Consider the following 16055-nt stretch of genomic DNA (forward strand, 5'->3'; position numbering starts at 1 on the left):
CCAATGGCGCCGAGCTCTATTTTTGCGAAGGCATTTCCCTCCGCCTCAGACTTTCCATTGCAAAAGGGAAACCATGAAACCTGGAATCTGACCTAGCCGCTTATTTATAGAAAGGGTGGTTGCCCCTGCTGCGGCTGCTGTAGGTTTCCCTCGGTCGGAGCTAGAGAGGGAAAAAGGACACCTTCCTCCATAACAACCCAAAGCATTTGGAAACTCGGTTGACACATCTCTGAGGGAATCCCCTGCCATGGCCTGCTCCCTTTTCCCCCTTTGAGCAGCCATTCCTCAGCCATGGCCTCCTTTTCCCTCAGCCCTCCCGCTCTTTTCGCTGAGGAGAAAGATAAAACATTGGTTGCATTCACATTGGAGAAATAACCCGGTTTGGCACCGATTTAAGTGTGTCTGGCTCAAGGATAGGGGATTCGGGGAGTTGGAGTTTGTTGTGGGGCCAGAATTCCATAGCCTTGAGCCAGAAAAAGAGTTAAAGCGATCCCAAACCGGGTTATTTCTCAAGTGTGGATGCAGCCATTTTATCGCCTCATCAGGAAATGGCTGTAGACAGTGCCCTGAGCCGTGTTTATGCCCAATTTCCATATTATTTACCTCAAATGTGTAAAGAAAGGGGGGTTAATTTAGTCTTTTGAGGGCTGAGGATAACCTTACACATTTTGCATGGGTTTAGCTTGAGGAAGAAGGAAACAAAATGGTGTTTCTTATTGGCCATTTTGTTAAAAACTTCATCATATCCCTGGCTGCTAAGATAAGAAATGTGATAAGCCTGCCATGTTTCATACTAGTGTTCTCTTTACAATAAACGACAATAAGAGAAGACCTGGGCAGAAGGGTTACAGTTTTGTTTCACAGTGATTTGCATCAGTATTGTGTACCTAAAAATCTTTAACCTTGGGGCTTTAACTTTGGGATTGTCAGACTACACTCACAATTCCCAGGATCCCCTAGCATTGAGGTCTACATTTGCACTGAAAAATAATAAAAAAGATTTCAAAGGTGCAAAATTCCCAGAATTCCATAGCATTGAGCCAATGCAGTTAAAGCGGTCTCAAACTGGATTATTTCTGAAATGTGTTTTGGACCTTTGAAATCTTTTATTAGTAGTCTCTGTCAGGAAAATATTGCAACTTAAAGACTGATCGACGTTAATAGCAGGAACCCAAGGAAGTTTGCCATAATAATAAAATATATGTTGTGGCAAACCTTATGAAATAATATTCTCTGCTTCCAGTTGTTTCTTTTCTGGACCTAAACAGCTTGTGCAATCTTCCCTGGAAAACATTACTATTGTTTGGAGGAAAGCACCTTAAACTAAGGCTGCATCCACACCAAAGCAATAATGCAGTTTGACACCGCTTTAATTGCTATGGGATTCTGGGATTTGTAGTTTGGTGGTTGCACCAGAGCTCTCTGACAGGGAAGATTAAATGTCTTATGAAACTACATCCCAGAATTCCATAGCATTGTGTCATGGCAGTTAAAATGGTGTCAAACTGCTTTATTTCTTCAGTGTGGATTGTGTTGGAGATGTCTTCTAGCTAATACAGATTGTGTAATTGGGGTGTTTTCCTGTTATTGAGGCAGATGGGAGGGAAACTTTTTTCTCCTGATGTATTACTAAAACACACAAAAAAAGCAGTGTGAGGGGCTTCAGAGTCTGGATTTATCACATGAGGAACCATTGATGGTGAACCTTTTAGAGACCGAGTGCCCAAACTGCAACCCAAAACCCACTTATTTATTACAAAGTGCCATGTCCCTCTAGCTTTCTAGTAACAAACTCTGGCAAACTCTGTGCTGGGGTGACAGCACATGTGCCCACAGAGAGGGCTCTGAGTGCCACCTCTGGCACGCATGCCATAGGTTCGCCATCACTGTAAGGAACAAACCTTTTGAGGGGAAAATCCCATCCCCTCATGTGGGATATAGGCAAGCTATCCCCTCCTGTATCCCTATATCTGGAAACTCCATATATAGGGAACTATTTTTAGCTTCCTCCATTAGGAACTATGAGAAACAGTCAGCATTTCTTTTTATGAACATCTTTCTACAGATAACCTATGACACCTTGATGATGGCCACAAACCCAACACATTCGTTCCCCCCAGCACAGAAATGCCATGATAATAAAAGCTGCTCTAATGGGATTTGTAGTGTATATAAGTAAAAGAGCAATACTGTACAACCCAATGCCAGTGATCTGTGCTTCAACAGACCTTTATCTATCTGGAGCTGGCCTTGCCACTAATCTCCTGCCAGCTACAGGAAATCCAGAGCTTGAGTCTGCTTAAAAAATAGATGATCATGATGATGATGATGATTACTATTATCATCTTATATCCCAACTGCTTCCCAACATAGGGACTCAAAGATGTCCATTCTTTGCTTGAAAACCATAAGTGGAAGATCTTTCCTCCCCATTTATTAATCCAGTTGCCAAATTGTCCTTACTGTCTAGGTTTCTGCTGGGAGTTGCAATTCATTGCGATCTGGAGGACTGCATTATCAAAACCCTGCTTTAGAGGTTCCTCATTTTGTGTTTTTTGTTGCTTTTGTTTCTGTTATATTAAATTTCTAGAACTTTTATAAAACACACATTTACATCTAAACATATGATACATTCATAACAAAAACAAAATGCTATATACCACATACAATCCAGCATCATCAAAAACCATACATCACAAAACATACGACTTCCTGAGTCCTGTCAAGATTGGTTCATAATATCTCATATCGATCTCTTCCGTTTTTAGATCCAAAAACCTAGGTCCATACAGTCACTTATCTTTTCCCTCTTCACCTTAACTTTCTAAAGTGAAAGTAAAATTATATCATCTCTAAGTTCTAAGTGCTTTACCACACTTATGCATCAAATCATATTCTGTTATATTATAATTCTACAATCATTTTCTCATGTCCATTTTCTTTCAGAAAATTTATCAAGGAATCCCATTCTTTCTTCTGCTCTTTCCATGATCCTCCTTTCAATAATGAAGCAAACGTATACGTAACCATACATTCTAATAGTATAAATAAGCATTCTTTACCCCCTGGATATTCCTTCTTTTTCCATTTAGCCGAATAGACCACTCGAGTTGCTGTGGCTATATAAAATAAGATTTTGCCATATTTACTTTCCAATACTTCATTTAAGCATATTCCCAACAAATAACATTTAGGGTCCATTCTCTCTAGAGGTTCCTCATTTTGGAGCCTATCCATGGAATCCTACCAATAACTCCTAAAACCTGACGTATATGTTTGATATGCTCACCTTTGACATTCCATAAGATAATGGATTCCAGCATTACATAGTCATTTCTCTTCACTGATAATCTATTTTCATTAATTAAAAACAAGGATTGAAGATCCCTTTTTTTACATCTCTCCACCCACTGAAAAGGGGAGATGTCAGCAAGACATATAAATCATTTGCCAGAGAGTCCATATATAGCAAAGTTTTGTCTCTCGGCAGATATCACAGTCGTTTGATTCTCCCGTTACTAATTTGACTTCCCTAAACCATGTCACTTGTTGAAGGAAAACATCAGTCACATCATCTCCTTGGTTCAGACAACTGCAATAATGTTTTTATTTCTTTTCTCATTTGTTTTTTCTTACATATTTACTCCATTTGTTTTTCCTGAAGGCTACCATCTTCGCTGTTTTGAATCGCTTTTTCAGAAACACAAACCTTCCATTATTTGAGAGATTTGAGAGATTAGATACAGATATTTGCCGTCTAATCTGTTTGTAGTATTCATTGGAATACTTCCACAAAACATGGAAAGATATTTTGAAGACATTAATCTTTTAAAAAAAATCATTTTCCTACAAATTAAGAAACAGAATGTGTACTTGCAATCACACTTCATTAATGGTATAAACATGATAAAGGATTGTTTCCCTTTTCATATTGGTAAAACAAATCAAAACAAAAAGCAGATTAATGGGAAAAAATGGGACTAAGGAACCATGTTTCTATTTTTAGATCTGAAAAAGTAGAAAACTACAAAACTGCCCATACAGTATTAAATGGTGGCGATGTGGTAATGAATTTTCAGGTAAGTACTCAAAATTTGTACAGCATTTTAAAGTTGTTCTGGAGATTACTCAGATTACTTCAAACATTATCTGCATCTATTGCAAAAAAATATTCTGAGTTTCTTAAATCTTTGAGGAAATTAATGCATCCTTTAACAAAAATCTGCAGTGTATGTGCCCCTGTGTGTGTGACTATATATACATGCACATGTATTAATACATAAAAGTAAATGTCAGAAGTGTGAAAGAACTACAATGAGACACACCAACAACACTTGGATGGTTCACAGGAGTGTTCACTATGAGTGAAAAATTGAAACATTCTCTGTATGCGACATTCTGCATTTGAAAGAAGAATAGACAGTATCAAAGTTCTTTAGGAAGGCAGACAGCCTGATGCCAAATGCTGTTGTTGTGTGCCTTCAAGTCATTTCCAGTTTATGGCAACCCTAAAGTGACCCTATCATGGGCTTTTCTTGGCAAGATTTCATCAGAGTGGGTTTGCCTTGCCCAGCTTTGAGGCTGAGAGAGTATGACTTGACCAAGGTCACCCAGTGGGTTTCCATGGCTAAGCAGGGATTCAAACCCTGGTCTCCAGAACTGTAGTCCAACACACAAACCATTATGCCTCCCTGGCTCTCGATGCCAAATCTAGCTGACAGTAAAGACGACACAAACCAACTCCAGAACTATATGTACAAAATCATTCATTTTGTTTATTAATACAACTAATGTATGTCAGTCTGGCTAATGCTATTGCCAGGTCTGTACTTCTGATAACAAATGTAAATCTGAAATTCTTCTTCATTCAACAGTATGCAGCAAAAGGCTTTCCCCGACCTAACAGGAGGTTGGGAAATGCCTTCTAATGTTAGGAAAGGGTTGCCAGGACAGCCTCACTACTAACTCCTAGCATTTGTAAGTGAAGACTGAACACTCAATCAATTGTTTTTCCTAGCAATATTGCAGCAGGATCCAAAGAAGAAGAGTTAGTGCATCAAAATAGTAAATAACCAAATGCAGCATGCTGCAAACTATGTCTACAGACTTTCCAAAATTAACCAAATGTCCATAGAATGAGTGGAAATAGACTACAAATGGAGTAAACAAATGAACAAACCCCGAGTTCATGTGTTCATGCGTATAATTATAGCTATTTTGGCACTAGGAATGACTTTTTTGTTTTATTCCAGAAGACACATTCCTGATTATAACCCATCTAGCTTTGATATTTTGATGACTCCAGATTATCCCCAAATAATATTAAACTAAACTGCTCTTGATTAAGGAGATAATATTTGCAGATACACTGTAGGTGCAGTCAGGTTTCCGTACTGCCAGGTTATGAAGGGAATGTGCTACTACTGCAAGCTGCTTTGATAACCTAAGAAAGATTACTCCATTTTCCCATTGACTGCCTTTTGAATTTAAATCACTAGTTAACTACTATGGTAAACCGTGAGAGTTCCCAACCACTGAACAGTTAAAGGGTGGCTGCTTCTCTCCAAACAATAATAAAGGTTTTCCAGGTCGGTTGTAGAAGCTAAAATAGATCCAGAAAAACAACAACTGGAAGCAGACAGTACTGATGATTTGTAACTGCTTAAGGGAATAGACTGAAGTAGATTTTGGAAGACAGCATGTTCTTGCAGAAAGCAACCTTAGCTTTGTTTCCTTTGTTCACTGAACAAATGTAGCTCCGGCTTATCTTTACCAGATAAACTGAGATGTCCACTGGGGCCTGGCAAAATCTCGGAAACTTGGTTATATCAAATTGGAACAATCACGTACATTTCACTTCTGAGAACTATCATTGTTTTGATGACTCCTTTGGAAATCAGATCTGCACAAAAAAGAGCTACTCAAAAGTTCCTAAAACTCAAACGGGTGGCATGAAACTTTAAGGCCCATGGGTGCAGGAAGGAACTTCCTTCCAACTGTGAGACCCAAAAATGTGGCCCATTTCTCTTCTACCTGTTCCACGGGATGATTAATATCCCTTGATATATAAAGGAGTTATGTAAGCGATGCTGCGGTCACAAACAGAACAACATCTGGGGGTGCGGTTGTTGTTTTCTCTCCCTTTCTTTCCTCTCCACATTACACAACAAACCAGGGCCAGACCAGCCAATCTAATGCCTGTGGATCTGAGGAGGCTTCAGTGGATCTGACTCAGAAGTGCCAGATTAGATGAAGAGCTGGGGATCTAAACAGCATTTGACATCTGAAGGAATGACTGGACCTAAAATTGTAGTCACTCGCAGGGAAATGGCCTTAAAGCCAACTCAGAATTAAATTCCACTGGGCTCCAGACAAGATTTTCATGACAGACAGGGCTCCCTCATCTCCTGAATTGTAGGGAGGCTTCAGAATAGTCATCGACCATAAGGCTCTGCTGTTATTCCACTACTTTCCTTCATCCTCCTTTGAAAAGATGAAATAGCTGCACACAGGGCCTTCCCATTGCTAGCATGAAGAGCCTTCCCTGGATGCCCATCTGTTGGGGATGTTTTGATGGAGAATTCCTGCATGGCAAAAGGGGGTTGGACTGGATGGCCCTTGGGGTCTAAGCGATTCCAATCAGTGAATGCAGTAAAATCCACCTCTCTGTGTATAAGATTGCCCCAGATCCCATTCCTTGAAGGCGCAAAGGTCTTTCCAACCAGTTCCTGCAATTACTGATTAGAAGGAAATAAAACTATACAGGAGATTCTTTGGGAAATAAAATTTCCAACTGATGAAGTTTTAAGCTATTGATCTGGGATCTTCCGATATCAATTTATTGAGACAGATCAGCCTGGTTAACAGGCAAGTGGGTGAAGCCAGATTCACACCAAGGCACCCTATTTTTCCAAGTTTCATCTGCTCTCTACCTTTACTCCTTTTGGCTTCTTATTAGGAGTTTGATCTTGCTGTTATTTTTAGGGGAAGGTGGGAATGGAGTGGGAAAGCAGACTGACAAGCAAGAAGAGGCTTAAGCAACCGCGATCAGCCGTGGAAGCTAAAATAGTTGTAAAAGCTAAAAAAAATATATTGTTTAAAAAAGCAGGATCACTTTTCCTCTGTGCTTTTTCTAACCCTGGATCCACAAGTGGACTGTTGTGAAGGGAAAGAACCCAGGAGAAGGAGAAGAAGAAGAAGAAGAAGAAGAAGAAGAAGAAGAAGAAGAAGAAGAAATATGAATTTGGGAAAGAGGCAGCAGGTCTCCCTAGACTTTCAGGGGAAAAGGATCACCTTTGCTTTTCCAAAGAAGAAAAGAAGAATCCCGCAACATTAAAACCAGCAAGACAGCAAACAAAATGCCTTTCTTTGGCACCCTCCTCTCTGCTTATTTTTTGACAGCAGAGGGTGGGGATACAACCTGTTGCAGGTGATGTTTTCTCCGATGCTGGTAATATTCAGAGACCCAGCCTTGTGGGTCTGGAAAAGGCAAAGGGGTCTTTCTTTTTTGTTGTTGTTGTTTTAATTTAATAATTTTTTATTGATGTTTACTTTTTTTAAAAAAAGAAACCACTTCAAAGAGACTTAAAAGAAACATTCATCAAACATAGCAAGCATATTGTTTCTACTGCTGAACATTAGGAAGCTGTTCCTATTTTTATTATTCTATTTTATACTGGTCAATGACTGAATAAAACAACAACAGCTACTACTACTACTACTGGGAAGCTGTTTAGTGTTCTCTGACCCCCCCCTCCATACCCATCCCATACAGTTCCTAGCTACATTCATTTACCTTCTAACCAGATCACTTTCTCCTCTCTTTCCTCCTCTTTATCCTCCTGCCTCTGATCTTCAGTTTCTGAAAAGGCAAAGGGATCTTGCAGCACCTTGAAGACTAACTTATAAAAGAAAGAAAGAAAGCTGGGAGCCTGAGCTTTCACAACAGACTTCCTCACACATTGGAAGGAATTGAAGGAGAGAAGTTGGTAGCCTGAGCTTTCCTTGCCTTGAGCCTCCTTCCTCAGCTGCAGACCAGCTTCTCTCTTTTGAGGACAAAAGGCTCTTGGAGGCTGAAGGTGAGAGGAAGGCATGCATCTCAGGGAGGAGGCTCAAGTCAGGCTCAGGCTACCAACGTCTTTCAAAGGTCCTGCAAGATCCCTTTGCAGACTGCTTTTCTGATTGAATTTGCCATAGAATCATATAATCCTAGAGTTGGAAGAGACCCCAAAGGCCATCCAGTCCAACTCCCCCCTTCTGCCATGCAGGAACTCTCAATCAAATCATCCCCATTGACAGATGGCCATCCAGCCTCTGCTTAAAGACTCCCAAGGAGGGAGTCTAATGGGTTCACTAGAGAACGGTAGACACAAGGCTGCAACCTCACTGCAGAAATGATCCAGTTCGACCGCACTTGAACTGCCTTGGCTCCATGCTATGGAATTCTGGGAGGTGGAGATGTCGCTTCTTGGTGCACCAGAGCTTTTTCATGTGGAAGCCCAAGAGCCCACACTGCTACGACCCTCCTTTATTTCTCTCCTCCACTTTCCCCTTCCAAACTAACTTGCAGCCACCAAATTCTCCTTCCAAGTCGTTCCCTATTGAGGGCCACCCTACGATGGGGTTTCCTTGGCAAGGTGGGTTCAGAAGAGGTTGGCCTTTGCCTTCCCCTGAGGCTGAGAGAGTGTGACTCGCCATGGCTTTTCATGGGCCGATCTGGAGATCCAACCCTGGTCTCCAAAGCTCCAACCATTATGCCCACCGCTCTCCTTCCCTGGGATCTCTTGGAAAGAAATCGATCAAGAAAAAGGTCTCCCACCCGCAGGGACTGTCCCGAGGCTTTCTTTGCTCCTGCTGGCATCCCAGCTCAAGGGGACCAGATGTCCTCCTAAAGCACCGCAAAAATGGAGGAAAAGAAAAAGGGAGAGTAAGACATAGGCAAACCAAAAGCTCCAAACCCTCATCGAAAGAGAACTCATCAGGAGCCTCTTTGACTGGAAGACAAAAAGTTGGCAGCAGGAGCTCTCCTAGAGTCGACTTCCTCAGATGCATTTGAATCCCCATCATCATCATCATCAGAAAACCACTTCATCCTCATCCTCATCCTCCTCCTCAGAAAAACCACTTCCAATGGAAGGGCATTGAGAAGGTGGTCTCCAGGGGGTCCCCTTCCAGCTCAAGCAGGAGTGGAGGGCGACCTTAGAGAGGTCCTTGCGGGATCCCTCCTGGAGAGGAGGTCGGGGTGGAGGACGGGTCCTGGGAAAGGAGGACACCCCGGCCAAAACCTCAAAGGCTCCATCTGGGCTTGGCTTACCCGGTGCTTGGGCTGGACCTGCCTGTAGGGCTCTTCCTCCGGAGGGAGCGGATGGAGGGCCAGCATGGTCCGATCCTTGCCTGCTGGGTCTCTCTGCTGCCTTGCCTGCCTCGCAAACCTTGCACCAGCCGGGCAGCAGGCACTGGGGCTGGCAGCAGGCTCCTTCCCAAGGGGGGTGGCTCAGCATTTTGTCCGCTTCGGCAATCCACACCCCCCATCCCCTCCCCACCACCATCATCACCACCATCTCCAGGACAAAACCACTCATCCCCTTTGCCTCCACCAAGCTCCACTGCCCCCTCCCTTGTCTGTTCTTTCCAAGAGGCTCTGCCAAAGAGAGGATGGGGAAAGAATTGGAACCCACCTCCCTCAAGAAGAGATGTCCTGGCCTTTCTGCATCTGCCCTTTCCTCCTGACTTCCTTCCTCTCCGCTGCAGTGCCCACTTTGTCCACCTTTTGGGGTCTCCTTTCTTCCAGCAGCGACCCTGCAGAGAAGAGCCAGGTTTGGGGGTTTTGTTTTTTATCCTCCTTGAAAAATCCTGAGCCAATCCTCCCTTCCCCTCTCCTTATGAAACAGCCTTAAGCTCTGCTTAGTACCCACCCTTATATAAAAACTCTTCCAACAAAAGTTTTCTTTCTCTGAAAGCAGCCTCCTCTTACTACTAAAACCCCCAACACACAGAGTAAGGGGGGTGGGATGGGAACAGAGTGCCTTGTAGTCAGAGGAGAGGTGTTGGAATGATAGCAGCAGACCTCAAGGTTGGCAGCTGAAGTGGTCCCAAATTCCTAGAGTAGCTGGGTTTCTTTTGGAAAGACCTGTATTGCACAATGGGTGCCCCACAGTTACATAAAATCCATACAAGTATTGCCAGAGAGTGCAATGGCAAGCTTTTTGGAGGGCTCAAAGCACAGGGTTTTGGACCCAGGAAAGTACAACTCTTTGTCCACCTGGGAGAATTCAAAGATATAGCCATGTTAGTCTGCAGCATCAGTACATAGAGATATCTTGTGGCCCCTTTGAGGCTCACTGGAAGAAAGAAGTTGGCAGCATGAGCTTTCATAGACTTCAGTCTACTTCCTCAGATGCATCTTCCTCAGCATGCATCTGAGGAAATAGAGTTTAGTCTAGGAAAGCTCATGCTGCCAACTTCTTTCTTTCAGTGAGTCTCAAAGGGGCCCCAAGATCTCTCTTTACCCACATGGCAAACATGAGGAGAGTGACTTGGGTGTTTCCTATTGTCACTCTAAGTCATGGGCAACTTCTTTCACAATTATTACAGAAGTCCCCCAAATAGCCTCTTTTCTGTGCATGATGAAGAAAGGACATATGCTGCCCCTCATGCTTTAGACTCTTAGCACATGTCCTTTCTTCTTCATGCACAGAAACAAGAGACAATTTGGGGAGGGGGGAACTTCTGTAATAATTGTGAGAGAAGTTGGCCATGACTATGGAAAATGCCCAGGTCACTCCCCCCCCCCCCCCCAGCAATCACAATAACAACAAGGTTTCCCTGTTTCTTGTTCAGCTGGGGAACTTGCCATGTGTCTGTACCTGTCAAGCATCTGACACCTTCAACAGAAGTCCCACCACTGCAGCTAGAATGGTGAGTGAATGAGCCAGGGCAGTCTCCTTTCTAAGCAGTAACTGCTTAGCTTCCAAGATCAAATGGGATCTGCTGCCGTTAGGATATTCAGACCTTGGATGGAGGACCACCAACAAAAAAGCACCCCATGAAATTCATATAGTCTCCATAAGTCGGCCAGCATGGTCCAGACATGGTCCCACCAAGCTTATGAATACCTATGCACCTGAAATGGATCGCTTGCAGATGTCTGTTGCAGAAGTAGCTCAAGACAAGAAAAGGAGGAAGGCATTTCTAAAACGAAGACTACATTCTGCATTACCGATGAAGGAAATCCAAATGTTTGAAACATGCCTTGCAAATCGGACTTCATGGAATAGGTAACACGCTTACTAGGATCTGGTTGAAGCATAATCTCATGTTCATTTGTACAATGTGGAAAAAGGAGAGGGGCAAGGATATGAGGCAAGTATTAAGCACCAGGAAGGTGTCAAGACAGCGTTTATTCTCTCAAGATAACAAATTCCAGAAGAGTACCGCACAGTTCTCTGCCTGCATCAAGAGAGTTGCTTGTCTTTGTCTAATCGTATTTGACAATTTTCTTTGAAAGAAACATACACTGCCTGTCACAAATTGCTTTTGTCATCTTAATGTCAGAAGCGGTTGAGGTAGGATTGTTGCTGTTGGAGAGACATGAAACATGAAATTAACCACAAGCAATTTGTTTTTCAAAGGCAACGGAACTACAATCTGTGCAAATACACACAGTTAAATAGATCTTCACAGGCGAAGGGATGTATTCCTTTGCTTAACCGGCATTGAGACTGGGGTCTCATTCAGCATGGACAAAATTAAGGGATGAAGAAACAGACATCACAAAAGCTTTTACAATACATTGTGATTTTGCAATATAAATCTTGATATAAATGAGTGGAAAAGTTAAATTTGGAGGAGATCTATCACATGCTCACACACTACTTTGAACTGATGTGACATTATGTTTCATTCCACCTACAAGGAAACATGCTCATCCAAGGGGTAATCTTTCTACAGTAACTCAGTTGCTGTCCTAAATCGGGGAAATGCAGCAGCAATTTTCAGGTTCAGTGCCTTCCCCAGGAATGAATCACATTTGTCTTTAAAATTCCATGTTCTTCAGCAACTTAATCGAAGAATATTGGCTTTGAAAATACATGTAGCAACACGTAGTGTATTGACAAAGTTTCTGCCATTATTATGTTCCTAATTTGACTTTACTAACAGAGCTGTTTTTTAAAATACATTAGGCCAAACCACAAGTGTACGGGTTAACTCTTACAAAGTAATTCAGAAACGTTTGAAAGAAGGAATCAAATACTTTTGAGACTCTTTCGTCTTGTTCATTTTGCTCAGCAATCAAGACGGACTAGTTTCAATTATAGCCAGATTATCTCCATGACAGGTAGCTCAAGGTTGCAATAATAATTCGCTATACAATAAACATCATGGTTGCAGAAAGAATTCCAAACTCCATCTGCTACAAGTTTTCTTCAGCTAAATAGGTAGTTTTAAACAGAAATTGGTTTGTTTGGTGTGTGTTTTTAAAAAAAATAAGCTTATTAAAAGAGTGAAAGAAGAATGACCGTTGGTTTACATACAAGGGCAGTCTTTAGAGGATGAATGGATTGGAATAATAACCTTTGAAATGCTGTGAGAGAGAGACAGTTCTTGACTGTAAATATGAGCAAAGTTTAATACAACCCTTATTCTTAACACATAGAACAGCCAACATAATTTCTGAGCCCAGCAAGGTGCAAGTTATTTTTGGGGTAAATATATCTAATATCTATTGCTTGCTGCCTATACACTCTGCTTATCTATAGTTATGCAATATAATGACCCATAAGGCTGAGAAGAATGGGCAAACAAAATCACAGGTACAGAGTAAGTGAAATAGATAACAGTGGATACCGTAGCAGTGATAACGTCCAAAAATAAAGTCTGACCACTCCTGTGTTACAGATATAGCTTTTCTTTATGTTGCTCTGTTAGCAAAGAATGAAGATGAGGAATATCCCATAACCCCAAATAATGAAAGATCCTGACAGTTGTGGGATAAGCAAACACTTTTAAAGGTGCAGATGGACTTTCTTAACTTCTGAATGGAGTTTTTTTTTAATTTTATAGTTACTACAGTGAAATTGTCTTTTGTTGTTAACTGCCATCAAGTTGACTTTGCCTTATGGCACCCCTATGAATGAGAGAACTCCAAATCACTCTCTTATCAACAGACCTCCCCAGGTCTTGCAAACTTAGGGTGGTGGTTCCTTTGTGGCTCCATGAGTAACATGGTTTTCCTCTCTTCCTACTCTTTTTCTACTCGTATTGTCCTACCATCTATAAAAGAAAGAATGACTGGTGTTTGCAGTTAAGTTTTGGAAACAGAAATATTCTGAATCTATTGATCAATCAGTTAGCAGTAACTAAGCATCTCAGAGAATTCTAGATGTCTTTTTTTCAATCCTAAAACAAATAATAACCGTATCAACACAAGTACAGAAATACAACTTTATCTCTCTTCGTAGGTGTCGTACCATTATGGACATCCCATTTTATTTTGGATTTGATCTGCTGATTGATTTCTGAAATATATGTTTCAGGACTTTAAGAAAACTGGTGGGACTAGTACATATAACTTTCCATATGTGCTGTGCTATTATTTCTATAGCAGCAAGAGATACCAAGTCACAAAGGATAAGGACCATCTCAGACAACTGAAAATGAATAATCAACTAGTATTTCTCTTGGTACGATAACTTTATCAGCATCAATGCAACATTTCTGCTCTCATCTCAAGAGAGGATACAGCCCAGCTGCAGGACAGCAATCTGGTTCAGAGATGTATTCACAGCCCCTACATTCCACTTTTTGGTTGCAATCCCACACATACTTATCTGGAAGCGAGTGCCACTGAGGTCTTTGAGATATATTTCTGTGCAGATGTAAGTGAATATATGTATGCAATTGTTAGTGAACACACTTTTCCAATAGTTGTGGGAAGAAAACAAATTACTCAGTGCATTTCTTTGCAGCAAGGACAACCAGGAGGGGTTTGTTTGTTTTGGAAAAGCTAGATGAGAACACTAGACAAGCAAGTCAAACAACTGTTGATACATGTAACGTATTATGAAGAATTACGCCTTTAATGACTATTTTAACTGTACTAATTTAATATGTGCACATGTTTTGAGGTATAGCACTGTGGAGAGCTGCATTTCTCAACACTAAATATGGTGCATTGTTGCAAAGGAAGGAACTGGCAAAACCACCTCTGAGTATGAATTTCTTGCCTAAGAAAACCCTATGAAATTTATGAGGCCACCGTAAGTTGACCAGGAACCTGAAGGCACATATACATACACACAAAGCTTATTTATAAAAATACAAAGTGTTGGGAGGGGGGTTATGTAGTTTAGCTACTGCACGTCCGTATCATGCCAACAAAAGGAGATTAATGTTATAAATAGAAGTATCACTTGTCATCATGACGACACCGGCAATCTATTAAAAAGGTTTTTTTCAGGTTTGCATTGCACCCTCACTAAATCTGAGGAGTGTTTCCCACAAATGAGCTAAGTCGTGTAATAGTACTAGTCGGGAGAAGCTGTGTTCAGGATATATTGAGAGGCAAATTAATTTTTTTGTTGGGGACTCAAACTATCCACGATCTCCTTCCTTAAGAATAACATTTCTAGAATTTAAGACTAAACCCAAGTCCCAATGCATTTCTGTTCCAGAGGTTCTTTAGGGCAATACACTTAATTAAGAACACAGATCCTTTGGAAAGCATCTGTGTTATTTTATAAGCAAGGACACATCATAAGAAGAATATCTAACAGTTGTATATTTTGAAATGGTTTTGCTGGCAGGAGCCAGCATTGTGTAATGCTTTGAACACTGGAGTATGACTTTGGCGACCAGAGTTTGAATCCCTACTCAGCCATAGAAATCCACTGGGTGACCTTGTGCAAGTCACAACTCTCTCAAAGGAAAGCAAAAGCACCCCTTCTCTGCATCTTGCCAAGAAAACTCCATCATGTTACCTTATGGTCACCATAAGTCAGAAATAGCTTGAAGTGGAAACTGTTTTATGCTTAACATATTGTACCTGTGTAACTTCTTCAGCTCCAGTCTAGAGAAAAATTAGCCACTCTTCAGTCCCATTTAAAGTAAACAGGAAATAAACTCAGATATAAACAGGCCTTCAGTTTTTAACTGGTTGAGGTAGTGCAATGAGTAGGTTTTAATATGCTTTTAATTGTTTTAAACAATTGCTTTAGTTGCTTTAAATGTTTTTAAGTGATTTCTATTCAATATTTTTAATTTTTTGTATTTCAGAATGCTTTAGTTGTAATGTTTTAATGTAGGGTGTGATCCACTTTGGTCCTTTATGGAAGAAAAGCAGGATATAAACAAAGAAACAATCTTTGGCTGACAACTTTTGAAAACCATCTTTATTAGTGCTAAGTTCATATTTCAGAAGATTCTTCAGTTTCCCAACTGGTAACTGTTTTGTAACCTACTTGTTCCAAAAGGCATTTGTGGGATGCCCTGCGACTTTTGTTATGTAAATGATGTAATAACTGTCACAGTTGGTGACAACTGGCACAACCCCATTCTAAGGCCTTATTATTGCAAAAGATGCTTTAGCAGGGTGTGAATGTCATTTTTTTTCAAGAATGAAACTTTTCCAGTTGCTGAAAATAATGTGATCTTTATGTGTGCTAATATGAGGAAAGCCACCTGAATCTTCCACAAGGGATAAAAAATTTATATTTATTGTATGCAAAAAGTGGAATCATGATCTTAAAAAAAATGCCTAATAACAATGTGCCTAATGACATGTATGAAGAAAAACTGAATGTTGAGATGTGTAAAATCATACAAATTAAACATACGCTTGAATTTTCTTGTTTTTATGCAATTTATTCTGTTTACTCCAAGGTGCTAATGCAGGGAAAGAGAACGTCAGCTTGAACACAACTGTCATTCATGACTATCACCAAACCTAATTTCCAAGACTACACCAGGTGTGGAGGATCCCTTTCAGTTACTACCTTTGTAGTTTAACATTTCATAGATGCCTTCTGCAAATTCTGTTCTTCAGTTGTGTAGAATAC

At 40.9% G+C, this 16055-nt stretch overlaps 1 long non-coding RNA gene across 1 annotated transcript in view; it reads left to right on the plus strand.

Moving 5' to 3' along the window:
• LOC149312706 (uncharacterized) overlaps positions 1–15132 on the plus strand; it is a 15656-nt gene extending 524 nt beyond the window's left edge. Inside the window, exons 2-4 of the long non-coding RNA XR_016281426.1 lie at positions 2471–2536; positions 4007–4079; positions 14805–15132. This is a non-coding gene — a long non-coding RNA (uncharacterized LOC149312706). The remainder of the gene's footprint in view (positions 1–2470; positions 2537–4006; positions 4080–14804) is intronic.
• The last annotated feature ends 923 nt before the right edge of the window (positions 15133–16055 follow it).

The sequence above is a fragment of the Sceloporus occidentalis genome, unplaced genomic scaffold, assembly GCF_023333645.1.
Source record: "Sceloporus occidentalis isolate IW3139 unplaced genomic scaffold, rSceOcc1.0.p SCAF_5, whole genome shotgun sequence".
In the NCBI taxonomy this organism is placed as follows: domain Eukaryota; kingdom Metazoa; phylum Chordata; class Lepidosauria; order Squamata; family Phrynosomatidae; genus Sceloporus; species Sceloporus occidentalis.